The sequence below is a fragment of the Podarcis erhardii genome (assembly GCF_964252035.2).
Source record: "Podarcis erhardii genome assembly, chromosome: 10".
NCBI lineage: Eukaryota > Metazoa > Chordata > Lepidosauria > Squamata > Lacertidae > Podarcis > Podarcis erhardii.
The window spans coordinates 31,080,295-31,104,047 of record NC_138500.1 but is presented as its reverse complement, the minus strand read 5'-3'; the positions used below and the strand labels follow the sequence as shown (position 1 = coordinate 31,104,047).

Below are 23,753 nucleotides of genomic sequence, written 5' to 3'. Positions count from 1 at the left end.
CATTACAGTCATTTTTTGGACGGGGAAGTGACAACAAGTTTACACATGCACATTCGTAATGCAACAAGTGCAACATCAAAGGGAGACCAGCATGTGTGGAACAGCCATCTGATAAACAGTTAAATTATCACAGACAGAGCTTTGAAGTCACTGCAGACGCAATGCTTTTCAACGCAGGTGATTCACATGTTCAGCTGTGAGACTTCAAGCAACAAAACACTTGGTGAGGAGGCAGCTAGAATGCCCACGATTCTGTCAGTTGGTTTTAAAGCAGAGGGACCCTGTGGCCTTAATCCTAAAATACAACGGGTCAGCTCACGCAAAGGTTCATTGACTTAAACATAGCCCACCAGCAGGTATAAAGACTCAGAAGCAGGCCCTAGGCTGCTGGACCAGTTTTTAGAAATATACAGCTTCCAGAAAATCAGAGCCTGGTTATTTTAATGAATTCTGCTGCATTCACACAGTTATGAGTCCAATGGGATTGGATTTGTTTGTTTTTTAATTGTTGTTTCTCTTTTGCAACAAGAAATAAACAGGAATAAAACCCACCCCACATTTCTGCATTTCAAATCAAAGAAAATGCATCAAACGACTTCAGTGTGTCATTATGTGCAGTGGCTGAGACTCTAGTCTTTCCCTTCCCCATCCACAAGTGCTACAAGTTTATCCTCTCCTCTCCTACTCTGAAAATCTGCAATATTTGGGCATTTCTTTATTGAAGCACAAGGCTGCTGTAATAAAGTGCGTTGCACCAGGCAGAGCTTTATGGAGTTTCCCAATCTGGATTCACATGGGAGATGCCGCAACCGTCACGACTGAAATGCAGAAGTGGACCTGGGGCTGGAAGAAGCAAGGAGGCCGGGAATGTCAGAGCAAGCAGAAAGGACAGTCAGGTATGGAAGTGCATTGAGTGAACCAGAAGGAGATGAGCTGGAGAACAGCAAGGGTTTGCACAGCAACACACATACTGACAGATTGATACACAGCCTTACAGACTTTTCACGTCTCAAAATTCCCCTTTCTCCCCACAATTCCTTATCCTTCTCACTATATGAAGTGCACCTAGCTATTTTGCAAACCACAGAAACTACTCGCTGCGGCCTTTGTTACACAAGTGCTTTGGGGCTGCATGTCCGGATTGCGGATTGCTGCCTGTTTCTCCAGATGCACAATTTCACACTCAGCAGAAGTGTGGAAAGATGTGCTGGAGAAAAGAATCATAGGACTGCCTGAGATTTTAAGGAACGCAGTTCCTTTGGGCTGTGTCACCTGGGTTGACTCTGCAAATCATCACACTATGCCCTTTCAACTAAAGGCAAAGAGACTGACACAGGCCTCCATGGCTGCAAGCATGCCCAACAGCTGATAAATCTTTCAAATGGAAGCACCCCAGCTACTGTACCAATAATATTTACCTCTCGCTCTCAGTAGTTCTGAGCCAATGTTGGCAGGAGCTCTTGCTGGACTTGACTGCTTCACCTGGCTTTTGGGGAGCATGGTCAAACCAGCAGAAAGTGGAGTCCTTAGCATTTGCCATGCATTTATCCTGTTTTATATGTATCTGTTTCACATATATTTGTGGTGGTAAGTCATTGTTATGCACCTGAAGCAATGAAACAGTATAGGAAAGAACTCTCAAGGAATGAAATATATAGAAATAATTCGGCAGTGGTGAGAAATCCCCTACTAGGGGATAAACAGTATGTATCATGGAGATGGAGGACCTGCGGCCCTCAGATATTGCTAGACTACAATTCCCACCATGCATTGCTCATTGTCGATATTAACTGGGGCAGATGGGAGCTGGGGAGTCCAGCAACAACTGGAGGACTACAGGTCCCCTATCCCTGCATGGGGTTCATGGTGGAAAGTGCGGCAATGTTCAGAGTGCTGAACTAAGGAGACCCAAGTTCAGATCCCAGACTAATCTGCTTAAAAAAACAGGATAACCCCCATGTATTTCACCCAGAGCTCCTTGAAGAAAGTGTAGGGATGAAAGAAAGCTGTGGCAGCACTGGAGTGGATTTCTACATGCATGAGCCTTTCCTTTTTACATCTTGGCTGGATTGAGTGGCAAGATAAAATGTTTACGCCCCAGTTCAGTCTCCTGTATCCATCAACTCAGACAGCATAATATGGGGAGATCCAGCAACACCCCCAGGATAAAGATGGATGCATGGGACCAAGTCAGACCACTGGACCATCCAGCTCAGGGTTCCCACAAGGACCGGCATTGACTCTCCAGGATTTCAGACAGGGAGTCTTTCTCATCTCTACCTGGAGATGCTGAGGAATGAACACGGGGCCTTCTGCATGCTCTGACACTGAGCTCGGGCCTTTCCCACAAACCCATAGCATATGCAGCATCCTCTAGTGCTCTTGCCACCTTCACCACAGTGAAGTTGCAACTAAAGTCACAAAGCTTGAAATAAAAATTATATAGAATAGCAAGGGAGGTCACTCCTAAGCACTTCCAGACATACAGTATTCACCCTTCACCTGCAGAATTAGCCATCAACGCCCCTTCCCACTGTTGCACATAGAGAGGCAGGTGCCAGGTCTGCTCTGCATGTTGAGCTTGCAAGTGCCCAGCCACATGCTTTCTAGTGAGATGCCTGGGAAACCTGCTTTCCCCATTCTTTCCAGAAACAACAGGACACACTCACAAATGCCAGCCGCAGCTGGATAACTACTGCCCCCTTTGTAAAGCGGGGTAATGTGACATTTCTTCCAAAGCTAGTCAGGCGCACAAGGATGCGTGTCCATGTGTCACTGGTATGGGGGTGCACATGCACCCTCCCCTGCAAGAAGATGGTGACCTTCTAGAAGGCTTGTCTAGACTTAAAGGGAATATCTCCCTTGCAGCCCACCCACCCCATTTCAGCCAACAGAGAATGATATGCCATTAATACCGTAATATTTTGCGGCTTCACAACCCACTTTAGCTTGTTGGAATGTGTGCAGAGAATCTATCAAGGCAGAGATCCATCCACGATCCCCCACACATATCAAATGACCTATAAGGCTTCTCCCACCAGCTCCACCACCTCAAGGGTAGGTAATTTTGAAAAAGTTGCTTTGGGAGAATTGGAAGCATCACATCCAAAACAAGATGAGAGGGGAGGAAGTCAAGAGTTTGGTGAGCCCTCCCTTCTCAATTGCTAGTAAGAAAACAAACCATTAATTACCATCCTGGTTTTTGGAGAGATCAAAAAGCTTGCTATATGAAACAAGGGAACTAATACCAACTATCACTGGAGAGAAAAAACCAAAGCCCTAAACAGAACCAGACAACACCTCTCTCATTAATCTTTTTCCGCCTGAAAGGAAAACCAGTGTGAGCTGGGGGTTCCTTTTTGTTGTTTTTCATTTTCTAGGCAATGACTGTTATTGAAATCATCCCCCTTCCCTGCCATCCCCCAAACCTCCAGCTACTTCTCATCTGACTGTTGCCTGTGTCCATGAAACAAACTGAATTCACTTGAGTGTTGCAAAATGATACAAAAGCAAGGAGGTGGGGGGAGAGAAGAGGAGAGAGGTGGGAGGAAGAGACTGCTAAATATTTGCCAGTATACATAATTCCCCCCCCCTTTTTTTTATAAGCTCTCCCTCTTGGAAACAGCTTTCCCACATGCTCCAAATAATGAGAATAATTAATCATTTGTTGCATTATAAAGTGTTTTCCAACTGCTATCCTCTCCAGAGCACTTTGGGCTACTGCACAGACAATTGCCAGGAAATAACAACCACTGTAGGATTACTCCCCCCAAAAAACAAATTAAACAACAACATTGTGAAGAGATCCCAGGGCTTTTAAACACAGAGTCAAATTAAGGAGCAGCAGCAGCAGCAGAGCCAAACATCTTTTGCTATGAGATGGTTTAGCCAAAAGTTAAATAGAAAGAGGAAAACCTGGTCCAGGAAGGGGGAATTTCTGAGCCCTCCCCACTGCTTTCCACCCCCACAGAACAATAAGGAACCCATGCCAGATATCATATGTCCTTCATACCTGCTATGCCATATTTAGAGACATACGAGAACACACATAAAGGGAACATGTTATTGGTCCTACGCACACAGATCTTTTCCTGGAACAATTTTGCAGATATATCACTAGTTACATGCCCTGCACACTGGATCACCACCCCACCTTCCTCATAGAAATGATGATCACTTATGGGATAAACAGAAGCAGCGGGAGCCCCACAGAGAGAGGCTTGGTCTGTTTTTAAAGGTTATTATTTCTACGGTTCGAGGAGGAAACAGGTGCTGAAGTGAAACGCTTATGGGGAGAGGATTCCAAAGGGTCGCCTCCAACATTAGTCAGGCTAGACCCTCTGAAATGAAATGAATGGCTTGCCTAACTTGGGTCCCTTCATTGCATTTCGATGGGTCTACTCTAAGTACAACTTAGTTGGCCACAGCCCCCAAGTTCCCTGTTTTTGTTTAATTAAGAAGAAAAGAGCAAACAAACAAACAAACAAACAAACAAACAAACAAACAAAAGCCATCCAGGCAATAGGTTAGCCAGGTGTGTTCTCGTCACCTACCTTTGCATGGAAGAGAAATATCCGAGGAGGAAGGGGTGGGGGGAGTCCAGGTCCAGAGAAGTTTGAAAAAGAAGGTAGTTTGACAAAATTCCCAGCCGGGGGGAGGAAAGAAAAAAGATACCCCACACGCGCGCGCACATCTACAACGGGGCTCCCCCCCAAAAAAAGAAGACGACGAGGATCAGCTGAGCGCCGGGGAGTGGAGAGTATGCAGTTGCGTTAGATCCATAGCTGGAAGCGGCGGCGAGGGCTGGGAGGCAGGAGAAGGTTTAAAGGGGAAATACATGGTAAAAAAAAACGTGCCTCCGATTCAGGCTGGAGTCCGAAGGTTGGGAGCCTGAGCTGGAACTCTTGGCGCGCGCGCCCTTGCGCGTCGGGGTGGGAAAGGGGGCTGGATGGAGAGGGGGGAAGGAAGGAGAGCGGGCGAGCGAGCGAGCTTCCCGGGAAAGAGCCAGGTGAGCGAGAGGAGGAGGGAGGGAAGGAAGCAGGAGAGGTGGAAGATGGCAGGGGAGAAGTTTGGTAGGGAAGCCTGGAAGAGGAAGAGGAGAGGGTCGTCTGCCGTTGCTTTCTCTTTCTCCCGCGCTGTGCCTTATGCTAGGCTCGGCTCAGGCTTCGCAGAGTGGATGCACCGGGAAAGCAACCGAATCGCTGAACAGACAGAGAAAAATGCTGTCCTTACAGTGACACCAAATGTCTTTAGGGGAAAGCTACAATTACTGGAAGGCAATTTTAGGGGAGAAAGGAAGGGATGAAGCTCGCTCGCTCGCTCTCCCCATCCCCAACACACACACAATTCTGCCCCAGCTCTCCGCTGTTGGACTCAAGATGACTGGTTAACAGGCACACACACTATGCGTCTTCATTTCCAGTTTTTCATCTGAGAAGGACTTCAGGTTTCTCCCTATCGGTTGGGAGGAGATTGTGAATTTACCCCCTTTTCAGAGAGATGGAAGGTACTTCCAGAGGGGAACTTGGTGTTATAAATGCGTGGGCTGCCAAATGGGTCACTGATTGGCAACAGGTTTTTGTTGTTGTTAATTGGATTTTCGATGGATATAATCTGGATTAAATTTGGGGAAAATGTGGGCTGGTGTTTGGACGATAATGACGTGTGGGTGCTGCAAAACAAACAAACAAAAACCACTTGTATACATGTGGAGCACCGATCCCACAATAAACACATGTCTCTGGAGGTGCCTAGAACAAAACTGCTGCTTCTTGGATTGCCAACAAGTCACTTCCAAGCAAGGATCAGACTGAAAACGATTCACCAAAAATATGTTGTCATGTGGATGTGGAGAGCAGGCAACATGTTTGGTTACAGGGAGTTTAGGACTACACTGCTAAATTAGGATTATGGCACATTACAGATGGGCAAATATGCCAATTTTTGTTTTCCTCAGTTTCTCAATTTCCAAACGTAAATTCACTTTTCCACAGTTCCACATCAGTTTGAATTTTTTTAAAAAAAACACATGAAAATTAATCAGCATTTTTTGTATGACTTTCTAACATACACACATTTGCATGTGACTCTGTCTAACATATGCACTTTTGCAAAGCAACTTTCCCTAATAGAGTGCATTTAATAGAGTGCATTTAGGGACGCAGGTGGCGCTGTGGGTAAAACCTCAGTGCCTAGGGCTTGCCGATCGCATGGTCGGCGGTTCGAATCCCTGCGGCGGGGTGAGCTCCCATCTTTTGGTCCCAGCTCCTGCCCACCTAGCAGTTCGAAAGCACCCTTAAGTGCAAGTAGATAAATAGGTACCGCTTTATAGCAGGAAGGTAAACGGCGTTTCCGTGTGCTGCGCTGGTGCTGGCTCGCCAGAGCAGCTTTGTCACGCTGGCCACGTGACCCGGAAGTGTCTCCGGACAGCGCTGGCTCCCGGCCTCTTAAGTGAGATGGGCGCACAACCCTAGAGTCGGACACGATATGTTATTTTCACTAATAAGCACATTTTTATGCTCTCTGTGTACCCCAGTATATGCATCTGTGTACACATTACTTGGCTGGAGAACAGCACTGCAAAATTAAGGAAAGTGCACATTTTGAAGGATGGCTGTGTCTCAGTTCACATATTGTTTCAGAAAGTGTGAATTGGGCAGTTTTGGTTTTAATTTCAAACAGAATCAAATTTGTACCCTATCTCTCTGCACGCTGGCACTTAACGTCATTCCAACAGAACCTTCCAAAGGGAAGTGGGTGGAGGCACTACTTCATAAGTTGGTACAAAAACATACTCTGACTTCTTTGAACAGTTTGAAAAGGTGAATAAGCCCTACTGATGTGTTCAGAGTAAATGTATGTGGGCTTAAAGTGGGGAGATCCATGTACTGACAGTCACTGTATTTACAATATGAAATGATGGTGAGTTGCTATTATTAGTATATAATATTTTTTCTCTTTATTTCCCCCACTTCTTATTTTTAAATTCTCTTTTTTCTTTTCCTCATAAAAGAAAAGAAAATTTGCTTTAAAATAATAATTTTTTATATATAAAAAGTGGGGAGCTGCAGGCATGCCAGCCCCACCACCAACATCCCTGTATGCACTTCAGACTGGCTCACGTTCAGCGTGAAGATCTGAAGAGGGGTTCTAAGCACATTTAGGTGAACTTTGGGCACATCCAGGTGTGAGTTTATTGTAGAATTGGTGTTGTAGTGTTTATTATATTTATTTACCCCATTTTGATACCACTTAATATATAAAACTATATCAAAGCGGTGTAATAACAGACAGCTTAAATAACAAACATTACAAAAATACAGAGTTAACACTCCTCATACCCTGTTCCAAGCACAATAGGTTTGGTGAGTTTCCCAGGAGGCCCCAAGGATGGAAAAAAGGACACCCCTCTACTCATAGTTCTTTTCCTAGTCTCTCTTCCTCTTCTTCTCCAGCTGCTTCCCTGTTCCATGCCTGTATTATAATGTAGCAATTATTATCAGTCAAACCACTTTATTGTAGAATGGGCATCCACACCACACTATCAAAATGAAAGTCCACACTCTTTATGCATGTAATCCGGACTTAACATGGACTACACAAAAATTATTCATTGCTAGTGTAGAAGTCATGGCCACTGGGCCCATCACCTCCTGGCAAATAGAAGGGGAAGAAATGGAGGCAGTGAGAGATTTTACTTTCTTGGGCTCCATGATCACTGCAGATGGTGACAGCAGTCACGAAATTAAAAGACGCCTGCTCCTTGGGAGAAAGGCGATGGCAAACCTAGACAGCATCTTAAAAAGCAGAGACATCACCTTGCCAACACAGGTCCGTATAGTTAAAGCCATGGTTTTCCCAGTTGTGATGTATGGAAGTGAGAGCTGGTCCATAAAGAAGGCTGATCGCCGAAGAATTGATGCTTTTGAATTATGGTGCTGGAGGAGATTCTTGAGAGTCCCATGGACTGCAAGAAGATCAAACCTCTCCATTCTTAAGGAAATCAGCCCTGAGTGCTCACTGGAAGGACAGATCCTGAAGCTAAGGCTCCAATACTTTGGCCACCTCATGAGAAGAGAAGACTCCCTGGAAATGACCCTGATGTTGGGAAAGATGGAAGGCACAAGGAGAAGGGGACGACAGAGGATGAGATGGTTGGACAGTGTTCTCAAAGCTACAAACATGAGTTTGACCAAACTGCGGGAGGCAATGGAAGACAGGAGTGCCTGGCGTGTTCTGGTCCATGGGGTCACGAAGAGTCGGACACGACTGAACGACTAAATAACAAGTGTAGACGTTCCTTAGCACATTTGGGTGGTCGTTTCTTCAATCACATCCCCTGTTTGCTTTTCACCTGAACACAGTCTAGCTACATAGAAAGATGCATAGTTTTCTCAATTAGGCTGACCACATTTTTGGATAAAGGCATCTTTCCTAATAATCCCTAGCCTTGGGCTGGATACCCATCATTCTCTGTCCACTCACGCAAAGTCTCTTGCACTAAAGGATGGGTGAGTTTTAATGTTGTGCAAAAAAGGAATCCTAAGCAACAGTTGTGCTAGTGGAAACTCATTGCGAAACAGATTGCACAATTTTATCTCTGACAAAGGTACTTTTGGCAAGCAACGGAAGATTTTCTGTTTCCATGTGTACCATGTGGCATGATTCATTTTCTTGAGTCTTGCTTAGCTTATCTGCAACCAAGTTGGCATGTTGAGAATGTGGATTGCGTGGATCCATGCAGAGCTTGGCACGGTGGTGGTGGTGCTTCGCTGTGCTCTCTGTTTGCAGCTCAATCCAGATTTGTCGCATCACCATTGACCTACTTTTTGCTAGGTTTGCAGCATGGAGCATGTGACATAACTCACTTTTTTGAGCTTTACTACTCTTAGCAACCAATTTGGCAGGTTGGGAATGTGGGTTGAGAGGATCCATGCAGAGCTTGGCACATCATACAGTGGGTTCGACTTCATTGTGCTTCCAGTTTGCAGCTTATTCCGCATTTACTGCACCTCTGTTGACCTACATTCAATAGATTTGTGCTAACGCACTATTTTTGTAAGTTTAGATGAGAATATAAATGAAGCAGATTCTCGGTATGCCAAATGTGGATATGTGAAGGGGCTCTTATTCCTTCACCTGAAAGCCTCTCTAGCATGCTGCATCTTTCATGCTCTGGTTTTCTGTTTATATATGAATGATGTAGGCTGTGTACACACTAAGCTTTTCGTGGCACAAAAATGGAGCTTCCTCGGTCTGGAGTTGTTTGTGCTCATCCTCAGCATGCTGATTGCAACTAGATTGAGTCTAGATCCTGTCGTCTACAAGGGTGAGCATGGCAACTTGATACATGGTTAAAAACCCTCCCCTTGATGAGGTTATCCATGCCTTTTCCCCTCTGCACATGCCCCAAGTGAAGGAGGAAGTGGTGATTGAAACACTGGTATATGTCTGCCCACAAAATCATTGGGCAGGTGTGGACACACCCACTCATTGCCAGGACCACCCACATCTGTTTTCATCTGCTTTCCAAGTGGACAAACTGCAGGGTAATATAGAATCGCTTTGCAATGAGCTTTTATTTTTCAAATGAAACTGGTTTCTCAAGAAGCACTTTTCAGGGGCAAAAAGTATGCAATAGATTGAAATTGCGTGTGGACTACATGGGGAGGTGGAGGGGTGGAACGTATTCGAGTCTCCATTGATTCTAAAACAAAACATTTTGTGGATGCAGTCACAGTCTGTTGGGGTGTGTTAACTGTGTACCCTGTCCAGTAAAGACTGGACTAAGCAGCCTTCACTTTCCTCCCAGCTCTGCAGCAAGTCTAATGGGAGTTCTACTGTCCCTCCATCAAAATCATTGGGCCAATGACTTCCTACTAGGTTCAAATCATTGGTACTCTATTAAAGTAAATTGACCAGAACCACAACTAGACAAAAATCATTTTAGTTCTAATGCAGTCAACATGCCCTTGAGAACTACAGGGCCAACTATCTCTACCAAAAAGCAAGCAGTCTTGCCCCCTTTTCAAACCAGAACAGTGCAGGAGGAAATCAATGCCTTTTATGTTTCTTTTCTGCCATAAAAGAATTTGCCATATAGAGTTATTTCAGGCTTCCTCAACCTCAGCCCTCCAGATGTTTTGAGACCACAGTTCCCATCATCCCTGACCACTGGTCCTGCTAGCTAGGGATCATGGGAGTTGTAGGCCAAAAACATCTGGAGGTTGAGGAAGCCCGAGTTATTTTCTTCCTTCAAAGATTTTGTGGAGGCAGATAGATTAGGCAATGTGTAACATGGAACGGCATTAACTATTTTTCATTCAAGCACACACTAAATTGGGTCTGACTTTAAGCTTCTCCACTGTCAGGCATCTTTTTAGTTGCCACAGATATGAGCACCATCAGTTAGAATGATGCATGCAGATGAAGCCCTTTCTCTCCTTCCCTCCCAGTTATCTTTCCCTGGTGATTTAGAACGGTGTGGAGATCGAGAGACAGACACCCAGTTGCAAGGTAACCCCAGCTCTCTGGTTTTCCGTAACAGTTTGCAATACCTCAGGGGGCATATTAAGTCCATAATATTTTCCCTGTGATCCAGTTTGTCCTTGCAACTGTTTCTGCTTCCACCTCACATCAGGTTCCCAGTGGTGCATCCTGTGATGTTGATCAAGGGTAGGTGTAGTAGCCTCTGAAATGCATTTTAAACAATGCTTTAAAATATGAGATTTGAGCATGGCAGTGCAAGAGAGAATAGAGATCAATGATCTCAATCAGTTGTAGAACTGGGCAGTTCATGCAAAGAGAAATGTAAAATATGAAATGTATAAAATGTAAAGTATTACACACAGAAAAGAAGTGTCAAATATAGTGTAAGAGTACTTAGTTAACAAGTTAGTAGCATCAGTTGCAGTAAAATATTCTGGGGTTGTAATAGATAATAGGCTAAGCACTTGCCTTTGTAGTGGAGTGACACAATGTGGAGTTAGACGTGATCAGTGAGGTGGCCAAGTGCACTGATGGCACCAAACTGACCTAGGTGAGAAGAATAAAATGGGATTGTGAGGAGCTCCAAAAGGATTTCTCCAAACTGAGTGAGGGCTTTAAAATGCACAAATGTGACACAATGGTTTGGTTTGCACAAAACAAACTATAGCTTGCAGTTGGATGTCTCCCTACATCAAACCCTTTCCACCCTCATTTAAGCATATCAATTGTTGTTTTATAATAAATTTATTGGTGTATTTCATCTGCTCAAAGCAGCGTACAAGAATATAAACAACAAGAAGCTCCATGAGACATTGCTGGACTATTTGGACTTTAATGTAATTTTGATGGGAGACATGAATGGGGTAGTCTCTACAAATATGGTGGACATGCCGAAGGATTAAGGCTTTCTGGGAAATGATATATAATGAAATGAAAAAGGTATTTAAATATACCTTCTTGAAGAAACCAGAGGCCTTTCTCCTGGGTATGGTTAGCCATGTGGTGTTAAAGAAGGACAGAACGTTATTTATGTATGCTACAACAGCAGCAAGGATTCTTATTGCAAAGTATTGGAAGACACCGGATCTACCCACTCTGGAAGAATGGCAGATGAAGATGACGGACTACATGGGACTGGCAGAGATGACTGGCAGAATCCGAGACCAGGAGAAAGAGACAGTGGAAGAAGATTGGAAGAAATTTAAGGACTATCTTAACAAATATTATAAAATTAATGAAGGCTAGAATTGACATGGGTTTAAAAATTCTGTGGTTTTCAGGGGTGTTAATTATGGAAAAAGAACAGAATTATTAAAGATTTTGGGAAATAAGGGATTGGATTTGCTGATTAGATAATGAAATCAGAATACAGAAGGGGGAGGTATGAGGAGGTCGGGGAAATTAGGTTTAAGAAAATAAGGATGGAAATTATACGTGTGTGTTTTTTCTTCTGTTTTTTTGTTTATGTATGTTTTTATTGTGAAATTTGAATAAATATCATTTTTAAAAAAAGAATATAAAAAACAAATTAGTTTTTAAAACTTACAAATATTTATTGAATCCAAAAACAGATTACTTCCCCACATGAAACTTTGAGGTGGGAGAGTCTCCACAGGAGGACTTGATGCATATTTGAACTGGTTTTTCTTGTTCCTCTTTACTGAGTTTGCACACCTCTCTCAATATCTTCCCCTCTCGCCAGTGAATTCTTGATCTGGAGTTAAAGGTTCATAGTGAAAGGCTTGCAGTTGATCATCTCCCTAAAGGAAACACTTAAGAAGAGCCTATTGGATCAGACCAATGGCCCATCTAGTCCAGAATTCTCTTCTCACAGTGGCTAACCAGATGTCTATGGGAAGTCCAAAAGCAGGACCTGAGTGCAACAGCATCTCCTCACTTGTAATTCCCAGCAACTGTTATATAGAAAATGGTGGTAGAACATAGCAATCATGGTTGGCATCCATTGATATCCTTATCCTCCATGAATTTGTCTATTCCTCATTTAAAGTCATCCAAGTTGGCAGATGTCACTACCTCTTGTGGGAGCAAATGCCATAGTTTAAGTATGTGTGAGGAAGTATGTCCTTTGGTCTGTCCTTGAAGCATCCAACATTCATGTTCATTAATAAACCCTGGCTCTAGTATTATGAGGGAAACTTCTTCCAAGCCACTTTCTCCACACAACACACAATTTTATACACCTCTATCATGTCCTGCTTTGCTCCCCCCCCAAAAAAAACCCCTCAAGGTGGTAAGGTCCCTCTGAAAAGACTGTATCACCACATCTGAAGTGGTTACCAAGCTGCACAACTCTATTTCCCCCCCCCCACTCTTACTGTCTTTTTCCCCCCTCAGAGAGGACAGGCTGAGAAAGGAGGATTTCAATGCTATTGCACAAATGATAAATCAGAGCATTATGATTTCACATGTCTACAGTACACCAACAAGCCTTTTCGGGGTGGAGGGGAGAGAGAAACGCAATTGAATTTATTCATGCATGAATATCAATGCGAGAAGGAGAAAGAGGGCAGTGAAGAGACTGAGATGTTGGGGATGGAAAGAGAGGAAAAGGAAGAGAGAGGAAAAAGTGGCAGGGAAAGAAAACAGGAGATCTGAGGGAAGGAATGTTAATAATAAAACGCTATGAGTAGAAAGAGGAACAAAAAGGTCCAACTGCATCTTCAAGGCATCTTCTATTGATCCAGACTGCCTGGCATTATTTTGAACTTAGACTCACAAACTCTTCATGCCAATACAGGGAGAAATCTATGAGCGAGGGCTGCAGAGGACAGCCCAGCAGGCAAGAGAGAGAATGTCTTGATTCATTTTTCATACAGATGCTCATTTGTGAAACGTATTAAAAAAAGTGGAACTCTTCTGAACTTGCTCAGATAGAAACTTGGTGTATAAGCCACATGGATTTCAGAGAGATTAGATAGATAGATATATGATTATAGATATATAGATATCCACACCATACATTTAAAGCAGATTCCTTCCCTCAAAGAATCCTGACAACTATAGTTTGCTCATGTGCATTAAATGCACTTTAAATGTATGAGATGGGTGTGAACAGAGAGAGAGTCTAAAAACACTCACTATTTAACTATTCATACTGATACAAAACACTTTGCTGTCTGAGGTAAAAAGAAGATGGCCTCCATCAGCGCCACCCCCCACCCCCGCCCCAAGTCCATATAGTGAAGGAAACCAGACTGGCAGCTGAACCTTATCCCATTGTTCGAGGGACGTTTTGTAACAGGGAATTTCACAAACGTGAGCAGTTTGAGCTCTGGGCACAGTACTGCACCTAAAATTTCAGATTAAAATTGCCACTGTTAATCAGAGGTAAATCGCAACCAAGTTCAATGGGGCTTCCTCCCAAGTAAAGTATGCATGGATTAGGGACCTGAAAACTTTTTAACCCAACATGTTTTGTTTACGTTGCCTTGTTTAATGTACTTTAATGTATGATGTGCTTTTAATCTGAAATATATTAGCCACTTCGTTATCATGGTTTAAGGAGTGCATGTTAAAGTGTTATCTCCCTCAGACTCTCACAGTGATGCTTAAAATCAAAACAAATTTTTGGAGTGGGATCATTGAAGGACCCTTAAGTCTTAGGTTTGTGAACTGTATGAGGTGGGTGTCTCTGCCATCAGTTGTATAGGCCTTTAATATGTGTTGATTGTGGTGCCAAAAAGATATATTTATTTGAAGGAAAGGGGTATAGGAAGAATCCAGGGCTTGTCTGCAGAGTGGAAGGAAAGGGGGACCTTTTTCTGCCTTCCCACTTCCAGCCACTCTCTGAAGCCTGGAAAAGCAACCCTCATAAGAATATTAGGGGGGCCAGCAGGGGAAGTTTGGCTTTGTTTTTTGCAGTCTTCAGATGAGGACAAGACCATGTGAAAAATGAACATAAGATTTCAGCAGCAGTTCATTCATTTTCAGCTTTGTATTGTTGTTATACCCCTGAGGGCATCAAGCTACCTTTGAGGACACAGAGCAGGCTGGGGATGTGCACTTTGCCACCACTCCACACCCACAAGTTTGCTCCACTCACTTTGCCTCACATCAGCCGTCCCCAGTTGGGTGCCCTCCCTGTGTTGTTCAGCTACACCTCCCATCATCCCTACCAATGGCCATGCTGGCTGGGGCTGATGGATGTTGGAGCCCACAGCACCAAGAGGTTGGGGAAGGGGCTGCTCTATGGCTTCTGAAAGAAATAAAGAAAGTGCCTTCCTTTTCATCGCCTGAATCAATGATGCTCAGTGGTAAAGAAGGGAAAGCGGTACATTTTCAGTTCTAAAGAGCATTGGAGCCCTCCAGGAAAAGGACTTCAATGAGAGCGATTGGTTTTATTTAGAGGGGGCGAACTACTATCCATTGTGACTTGCCTGCAAACAGCTTCAGAGAAAGGGGATGCCAGTAGGGGACAGGGAGAGAAAGAAGATTCTCACAGACAAGAAGCAGCTTTGGGTCAATGGCTGTCCCCAGGGCAAGTGGATGGGCAGGCGGGATGACGTCCTCCCTTCTTCTCCCACGCCTCTGCCCAATCTGCTTTGCAGCATTTAAAATGCATGAGCACCCACATCCCAAGGGGAAAGCCAGGCTTCCTGGTTTCCAGCTGTTCCGCCACAGCCAATGTTTGAATTTAAAGGGTCTGTCTTACAAAAACTTGACCTGTTCACACCTCACCTTCATCCCTATAGCCATACCACAACCAGTGATGACCAAGGATGACTCCATTTTGATGCTATTGGTATGCATCGTGACAAACACCAACAAGTATTTTGGCACATTTTCCTCTGCTGTTGCGGCCAAAGGCAGTGAACTTATAAAAGCCTCCCAACATATGCTTTTGCTCAGCTCTTCCTTGAAAACTATTATAATCATCATAATCAATAATAACATTTATATACTGCTTAATATGCTAAATTCCTAAGTGGTTTACATAAAGCACAGTAAGATATATATATATATTTAAGTAAGAAAGAAAAATGTATATAGAACATTGAAACCCCAAAATACAAAGGAATGCATCAGTAAAAAGAGTGGTGAGGAATTCTGACACATAAGTCTTTATGCAGCTAGACATACAACTATAAAGGCATGAGCATGTAAACAATACTGTTCCTTTCCACAAGCACTTGATCCAGCATCAGCCACTAGTTGTGGCTTGTTTATATAATCAGCTGACTGGAGAGGACATGTTCATCCCAGTCTGATCTTATGCCATCAGAACCAATATGTGTTTCTTAATATTCATGAAAATTTTAAACTTTAATATGGCAAAATTCATATAGTTAAGAAAACAAACAAACAAAAAAGCATGTATTTTACCAAGGTCTCTTATTTGCTTGCTTCTACTGCCTGGGAAATTTACTCTCTGCCTCAAACCTTTCTCCCAAGCTCAGACCTTCTGCTTGCAGTTGGGTTAAGGACAGGGGGAGTTTCTCATTTAAGGATGAACCTGTCAAATTCAGAATTTTTGAAACAATATGCAAACCAAAATTCGCACTTATCTGAATTTTGCAATGCAGTTCTCCAACCAGTACTTGCAAAAATGCATACATCAATGGAAAGTGTGCATAAGAATCAACGGAAAGTGTGAATATATTAATGGAAATAGCATACAAAAAAATGCATATTAGGGGAAATTGCATATGAAAACATGATTATTAGAAGATGTTCACACTAAAATGCTAATGAATTTTCCTGGGGATCTATTTTTGTTGTTGTTAAAGAAAACCCCTGCAATTTGCTGCAGTAATGTGAAGAACTGAATTTAAGATTAGAAAAACAAGAAACAGAGAGAACCAACATTGACAGATCCTTCCATCCCTAGGTTGGGCTCTACATGTTCTCTAACCAAATCCTCTCTCAGCTTCTTATATGCTTTACCATGAGAAGATGTCCCATCTGCAACTTATCCTCTGCAGTGGGATGGGCTGGGGAGGGTGATAAGGGGCAAGAGGACCAAATGTCATCACCACCACAAGTCCTACCACATGGCTGGTGCTTCAGTACCACCTGCAGGACAACAGCTGGCAAATCACTTGGGCTGAGAGCTCCTGCCAGTCTTGGAAGGGTGGGAGGAGTCCTTGCATTTCGCAGAGCTTTGTGTTGAACGTGGATGTGTGATAGCAGGACTGAAGAATAAGCGCCACAAATCCTCTGCCGGCTTGCTCTCTAAACAGAGGGAGCCAATGAGAGCTGGCATGTGTTTCTCAGCTTCCCACTACAAAAAGGGTATTAGGAAAGGCAGGGCTGGGGGGAAGAGAGAGAGAGAGAGAGAGAGAGAGAGAGAGATTGAGTGCATGAAGAGAGAGTGGGATCCAACGCAGATGGAAGTTGCCACAGCAGAAGAGGAGAAGAACTTCTCAATCTGTATATTTAGCTCAGTGAGATAAATATACAGAAATCTACAGCCAACTCAGCCACTTCAACCCCCTCCCCGGCGGAGTGAGTCATCAGCTCTGAGATCTAAAGTTAGGCTCATGTCACAGCTTTATATTTCCGTGTTCTCTCTTCTCTCTTTTATTCTCTTGCTATTTTCAAGGGTGTGGGGCCTCGAGCGTGAATTTCTGGGAGGAAATAAATAAATAAAGAGCGTGCTGCCAGTCATGAGTGGGTGGTAGTGGCTGCATCACCTTCTACCTCCTCTTGCTGGGTTTTGCACACAAGACAGGCTCCTCACATATCAAGGCAGGATACACCCTGACCTTCAACAGCTCCTCATCCGATGTTCATGCCAGCCGTGGCATGCACAATAGCAGTGACTCATAGGAGCTCGTGCTGGCGTGCGTAACTATGGCATTTATCGGAGGCCCGGATGGCTTCATCAGCGGGACTGATGAGACACAGCAGGTATCAAATCACCTGTTTGGGTTTCATGACAGCTCCCGTGCAAGATGCAGGGCTAAAAAGTATCATTTCTGCCACCCCCACCCCTGCTGCCGCTGTACCCATGGGAGAACCAACATAAGCCTATTGTTTAGAGTGGCACAGAGAGGCAGTGGCATGGCAAGGAGGTGAGGTTTAGCTTAAAGGGGATGTCATTATGGGGAGAGATAGTTCTGGTGCCTGGCACAGTGCCCATTTGAAAACAGTGTCCTGCCCTGGGTGGAGTAGTGATGGTCATACACCTGAGAGAATTCAGAGGAGGCTTTTGAGAAGCTGAAGCTCATTTTGCAGGGAGATGGATGCACATTCAGGTCCAAACTTTATTCACAGGGATTGCCTCCAACCAAGCTTCCTGCCTTAGTTGTACCTGTATTGATTGCATCCCACACCATCCTGCCTGGTCCTGTCACTCTGTACTGCAAGCATTAGCCATTGTGGAACCAGTGCAGCCAGGCCCATGGGCATAGCCAGGATTTGGGGAGGGCAGGCCTTTTCTTAGGGGGGGGGGCAGAGCATGACTTAGCTATGTATTCTTACTGATATTTATTCATTTTGGGAGGAAGCTGCCCTTCCCTGCCCCCCCCTTGGCTACATCCATGGCCATGCCATCTCCAAAGCAGGAGCCAAAGAAGCAGCATTCCAAAAATAAAGTACGTGCAACCCCCTTCTCCCCACACAGAAACAGAAAAGCTACATCACAAACCACAGAGCTACATTTTGCTTCCTTCATTTCTGGTGTACAGCTCATGCCAAACCAAGATGTCTGTGATCTGGATGTACTCTTGGAATGAAAGAACCAAGCAAAGCAGAGATGTTGTTGGACTACAGTTTCCATCATCCCTGGCCATTCTCCATGCTGGCTGGGGCTAATGGGAGTTGGTGTTTGGCAACTATCGGAGGGTCACAGGTTACCCAGCCCTGAGCTAGGAGATGGAAGCAGAGGAAAGAGTATTTGAGGCGCTGGGCAGTCCCACTGAGAAATACAGAAGGTGTGCACTAGTAAGTGAGATCTCTGGAACAGTGTTACCATCACTGGCACAATGGAAATGGGAAGGGCTTCAAGGCACACCAGGCTGCCCTCTGATCATTGGCTGCTCATCTGCTCCTTAGACATTAGATGGGAGACAGCAGGGGGACCAGAATCTGGAAGGGTGGTGAGCCTTTCGTGCAGAGATGATGAGCTTGTGGCCCTCCGGATGCTATAAGACCACCACTCCCATAAGTGAACTCTTCTCTTCTTGTTCAGATGGAAACTCAGTATATAACCCAAATGGATTTGGGAAGAGGTGGGTGGGCGGAAGGGAGATATCCACACATTTAAAGCACATTACTTCTTCCAAAGAATTGTGAGAGCTGTAGTTTCCTAAGGGCACTGGAAACTGTAGCTCCATAAGGGGTAAACTATGGTTCCCAAGATTCTTTGCTACCACTCCACATATATCAGCGGCTGCCACCTGAAGCAGCTGCAGTCACACTACCTAATGGTAGGTAATGTACCAGCCCTCCCCTATTCAATGCCCTCAACTATACCTCCCATAATACCTGCTTGGTGGCTGTGTGTCAGAATCCAAATGATTAAGAGTTGAAGTCAACTAAGGGAAAGAAAGAAAGAAAGAAAGAAAGAAAGAAAGAAAGAAAGAAAGAAAGAAAGAAAGAAAGCAGGCAGGCAGGCAGGCTTGGCAAGGGAGGCCATGAAGGAAGCAAGAGACACAGAGATACATAGCTCTCATGTGAAGAGATAAAAACTATTTACAGAAATATAAGCCTTAGAAGACAGAAACAACAAACAAAGCATGAAGTGGAGAAGGGAAGAGTAATGAGTGTGATAGTGTTCCAGTGGTAGGAATCATCCAAGAGTGGAATTCAATTTAGTTCCTCAGTTCACTCTGCCAAGGCAGGCAGGCATGGAGGTGAGGAAAATGGCACTCCAGATTTCAAAAGTTTATCTAAAAATGGGGGCAAGATGAGTTACTAGAACACACTGGTACAGTTAACTTTCAAAGCGAGCCTGTGATGCAATGCTGGAGTGGGGGCTTGATTGTTCACAGTTCAGCAGTCTTAAAGCTATTGCATCTCCTTTCTGATTCCTCAAATGACTATTTCAAGGAAGCAAAACCCCAGCCACTGAGTCTCTGCTTCCTTGGCAACTTCCTTGATTACCACCTTCCTCCTTTCCCATACTCTATCATGCTTCACCAGGGCTATGCTGGGGGTTGGGAACCAAAACTGGGGTGACCACTCTGGATGCTAAGCTTTTGGGTGACATTCCTGACACTGGTGGCCACAGCTGACAGCCCTGCAGCCCTACCCAACCCGCTGCCCCACACTCTCTACAATACTTGCAGCAGCGTTTCAAAATTAAAAGCAGGAAGGAGAAACAACTACAAAGATGGAAACGAAACTATGTACGTACGTACGTACGTACGTACGTACACACACACACACACACACCTCTACTTCAATCTGGTATTCACTCCCAAATAGTTTATGAAGAAGACTCTCCCTTAGTCACATGGAATGTTTCCTGCTCCAGGAGAAAGGACAAGCTATAACAAGATGTCAGAACATATTGACAGAAGGATGGGTGTTTGGAGAAGCTTCTCTGGTTACTGCAGCCAAATCAAGGAATTGTATTTGACTCTTAACACCTCGGCCAAACTTATCGTGCCAGGGATTTGATTCAATTTCAGGCTAACAAGTTCACTGTTATCAAAAAGGTTGCACTCAAAAACTCTAGAGCGATGTGGATTCTGTCCAAGTGCAGCTTTCGAGAACAAAGAATCCACGACTCTGCCGGCTGCTAACTGGAACATCCTTCAGTGTATTTAATTTATTCAACTTCTGAAGATTCTTCTATTGCGAGAAATATTCTTTTCTATTTTTCATTCATATAGGTAGATCTTTCTAAAGTGCAAACTGCAATTAGATATCTCACTTTCAGTGAGCGATGCATCTCGAGTGCCTTTCAAAACATATTCAGTCATGGCCAGATCACAGAAAGAAAGAAAAAAATAGCCTATATCCTTGCACTTCTTAAGTAGGAGAGTTGGAGGCTCTGTTCACCCTTTGAACAGAAATATCTAGGACTGTGCTTCCGTTCCCTACTTAGAGATTATTTAATTGCTCATGATAGGCCCACAATGGCACCCTTGGAAGTGGTGGTTTTTTGCAAGTGTATTCCACAATACGTATAGAATAATAGTGGTGGATTTACAGTGGACCATCCACACATCATTCTGTTTTATTAGTTATTCTGCCATGCTTCCTCACTATTATCATATCATTGTCATCAGAACAATTCTGATATGGAAAGTTACAGGATTTCTGCAGGAAACAAAGCGGTATATCCGCCCTGAAACTTTTGCAAGTGCAAACAGTATTGAAAGTGGGATCACATCCACCTGGATAGCTCCGATGCATAGTGTGTGGTGCTAGTAATGCCAAGGTTGCAGGTTTGATCCCCGTATGGGACAGTTGCATGTTCCCACATTGCAGGGATTGGACTAGATGATCCTACAGGTCCCTTCCAACTCTACAATTGTATAACTGCAGTGTACAAATCAGGAGTACAAATCCTCATGAATGAATAACAGAAAAAAGGATGTCTGGAGGATCCGAAAATGTCACAGGTGTGGGTGTGTACACAGGCTGGGGAACGGTCCCAGGAGCAACAACTTCTATTGCTGATTCTTACTCTAGCTTGATACAAGAAGCTTCTAAAGCAGAAGAAGCTGGACATCACAGCTACTGAATGAATGGGGAGCAAGGCTAAGTTCAGAGAACCAGACCAGCCTGGAACAAACTACGCATTGCACTAAATGCATAATTGCATTTAATGTATCTGGGTGTTTGTTTTCAAAAATCAGTCAGCTGCAGACAGGAGCAAAGAGGGTTGTAGCTGTGGGGGGCAAAAGGAGGGGAATTAACCCTTTCCCTCTGTACTCATTTCAATCCAGGTGAAAATCATTCCCTGGTAGCCATTATTTCCGCTGGGAGGGAGGCTGCTATTTGCACCAATATCAAGTTTCCCAACCAGGAATTAGCAGCAGGGGAGAGGAGGGTTGCTAATTTTCACTGAAAACACAGCACAGTTGAAACGGATTATCTCCCCAAACCACAGTCTCCATTCAGAATTGAGTCCACCCCGTGACCGCTATTTAAAAGCAGACATTCCATGCAATCACGTGGCTTCTGTAACGTGTCATTTGGCCCTCATTTGCCCAGCAGCAAAAGTCATGGAAGAGGTTTGTGTTCCATCATTGGCCACATTTGGTCCACAACACCACTCCAAGCAGAAAACAGCTGGGAGGGAGGGAAGGTGGCCTCATTAGCTATTGTCAAAGCAGCCCAATGTATTTTGCCCAATGGTTGTTTAAAATGTCATCTTCAAGGGTTAAATTGAAAAAGCAGCCTGCAGAGATCTCTGTTACATATGTCTCCTATTCACAGTAATCAAACTCCTGAGACACATTCACTTCTTGGTTTGGGGTTCATTTAGGATGCTCTCCAGTTTTTGCAATTATTGTTCACTAACTATTGTGCAGCTTAGTGGAAAGGGCAATGCCATGTAAACATTTCTCAAGTTGTTTCATGTCAATGTTAATTGTAACCCTCTTCTTCTTGGCCACCCCTTTCTTTTTCATCCATCTCTTGACTCTCTCCTTCCTCCTACCCCCACTTCTTTTTTGCAAACCTGATTTAGTGCCAAGGTAATAGAGATGCTGTCGTCTGCATATCTTATTGCTGGCAGAGCTACAAGTTTAGTACACCATAAAATATGGTCTTCTGGTGATGCTCTTGGTAAACACAGTGCAGGGTCTAATATGAAGCCCTCAGGCCAGACCTTCAGAATTTCTACAATTTGATTCAAACTAACAACAAGTTTGGGAGAAAATTGGGCAGGGATAGCCTAGCTTCTGTCATCTATACTCTGGTTACCTCTAGGTTAGATTACTGCAACACGTTATACATGCCTCTGAAGAGGGTTTGGAAACTTCAGCCAGTGCAGAATTCAATAGCCAGGTCAGGTTGCTCACCAGGGCCAGACAGTATGAGCATATAATGCCAATCCTGGCCTGACTGCACTGACTGCCAATTAGTTTCTGGGCCCAGTTTAATGCTTTTTTTGACCTAGAATGCCTTAAACAGCTCATGACTGTAATACCTCAAGGACCACCTCTCCCCATTTGAACCAACCTGTGATTATAATCCGAGGCCCTTCTTCACGTGCCTCCTCCTCAAGAGGTCTGGAGGGCAGCAACATGAGAATGGGCCTTTTCTGCGGTGGCTCCCCCAGGGAACACTCTCCTCAGGGAGGCTCTCCTGGCACTTTCGTTATATATTTTTAGGCAAAACCATTCCTTTCCTCACAGGCTTTGGGCTAATTAAATAAGCTATGGCCTTTCAAACTGTGACTGGGGAATTGTTTTTGTTTGTTATTATGGTATATATTTTTGTGTTTTTATGTTGTAAACTGTCCTGTGGTCTTCAGATGATGGGTGGTATAAAAATTTAAATAATAATAAATACCATCACCATCTGTGTGAAAAGGCCTTGAAACTGGTTTGTCTGAACAGGTCCAACAGGTTATCATAGAATCTGTGCTCCTTAAAGCAAGGGTGGTAAACCCATGCACATCCACATGTTGCTAGATCACAGCTCCCATGACCTCTGACCCTGGGCTGGGGCTGATGGGAGCTGGAATCCAACACATCTGGAGAGCAAGGAGTTCTCCCCCTCTGCCTTAAATCAACATAGTTCTGATTAATTCCTTTCACTTGATCACCATGAAAACCATTGGTCATAACTGGGAAAAGGTGACTGTGTGAACATATCATATGGCAAAAACAACCCCATTTATCTTACTAGATTCTTTCACTGTCATAATATCCACACAACCCTTTCCTTTGGCTGGAAGTAACCAGCCTAATTATGCACTGTAAAAACCCACCCAATACTACATTTCAGGGTGTAACATGGTCACTGTGTGAACCACCTCTGGCAATGCACTATTAGATGGCTGAAATGTGTTGTTTGTGTTTTTTTGGTTATTTTATTTTATTTTATTCCTCTTCTCTGCCAGGGGAGAAGATTCTGGGCTGGCTTGACTGATCCAGTTTGGCAGCCCCTTTGTTTCTAAATCCTCTTGTGTCCCACAATCCCCTTGGGTGGGCTTTCCACATAAGAAGAGAAAGGAGAAGAGACAGGAAGATATAAATATCTGAGACAATGCTTGAGTTCCAGCAGCCTAAGGGAGAATTTTAAAACCACAGTTTATAAAAATACAAGGTTAAATAAAGGAGACTCTTTTTTATTATTAAAGGGCATTTTGCATTCCACTCCCTCTCAGTGAAAGTAAT

General features: G+C 44.0%; 1 protein-coding gene across 4 annotated transcripts in view; it reads right to left on the bottom strand.

Moving 5' to 3' along the window:
• CACNA1I (calcium voltage-gated channel subunit alpha1 I) overlaps nucleotides 1–5,376 on the bottom strand; it is a 292,566-nt gene extending 287,190 nt beyond the window's left edge. For 2 of the 4 annotated variants that reach the window (XM_081877577.1, XM_081877576.1), the window contains exon 1: nucleotides 4,554–5,374. The gene's annotated coding sequence lies outside the window, so the exon portion shown is untranslated. Of the gene's footprint in view, nucleotides 1–4,553 lie in introns of all 4 variants that reach the window. The other 2 variants (XM_081877575.1, XM_081877574.1) reach the window with 2 other exon arrangements.
• Nucleotides 5,377–23,753: the final 18,377 nt, after the last annotated feature.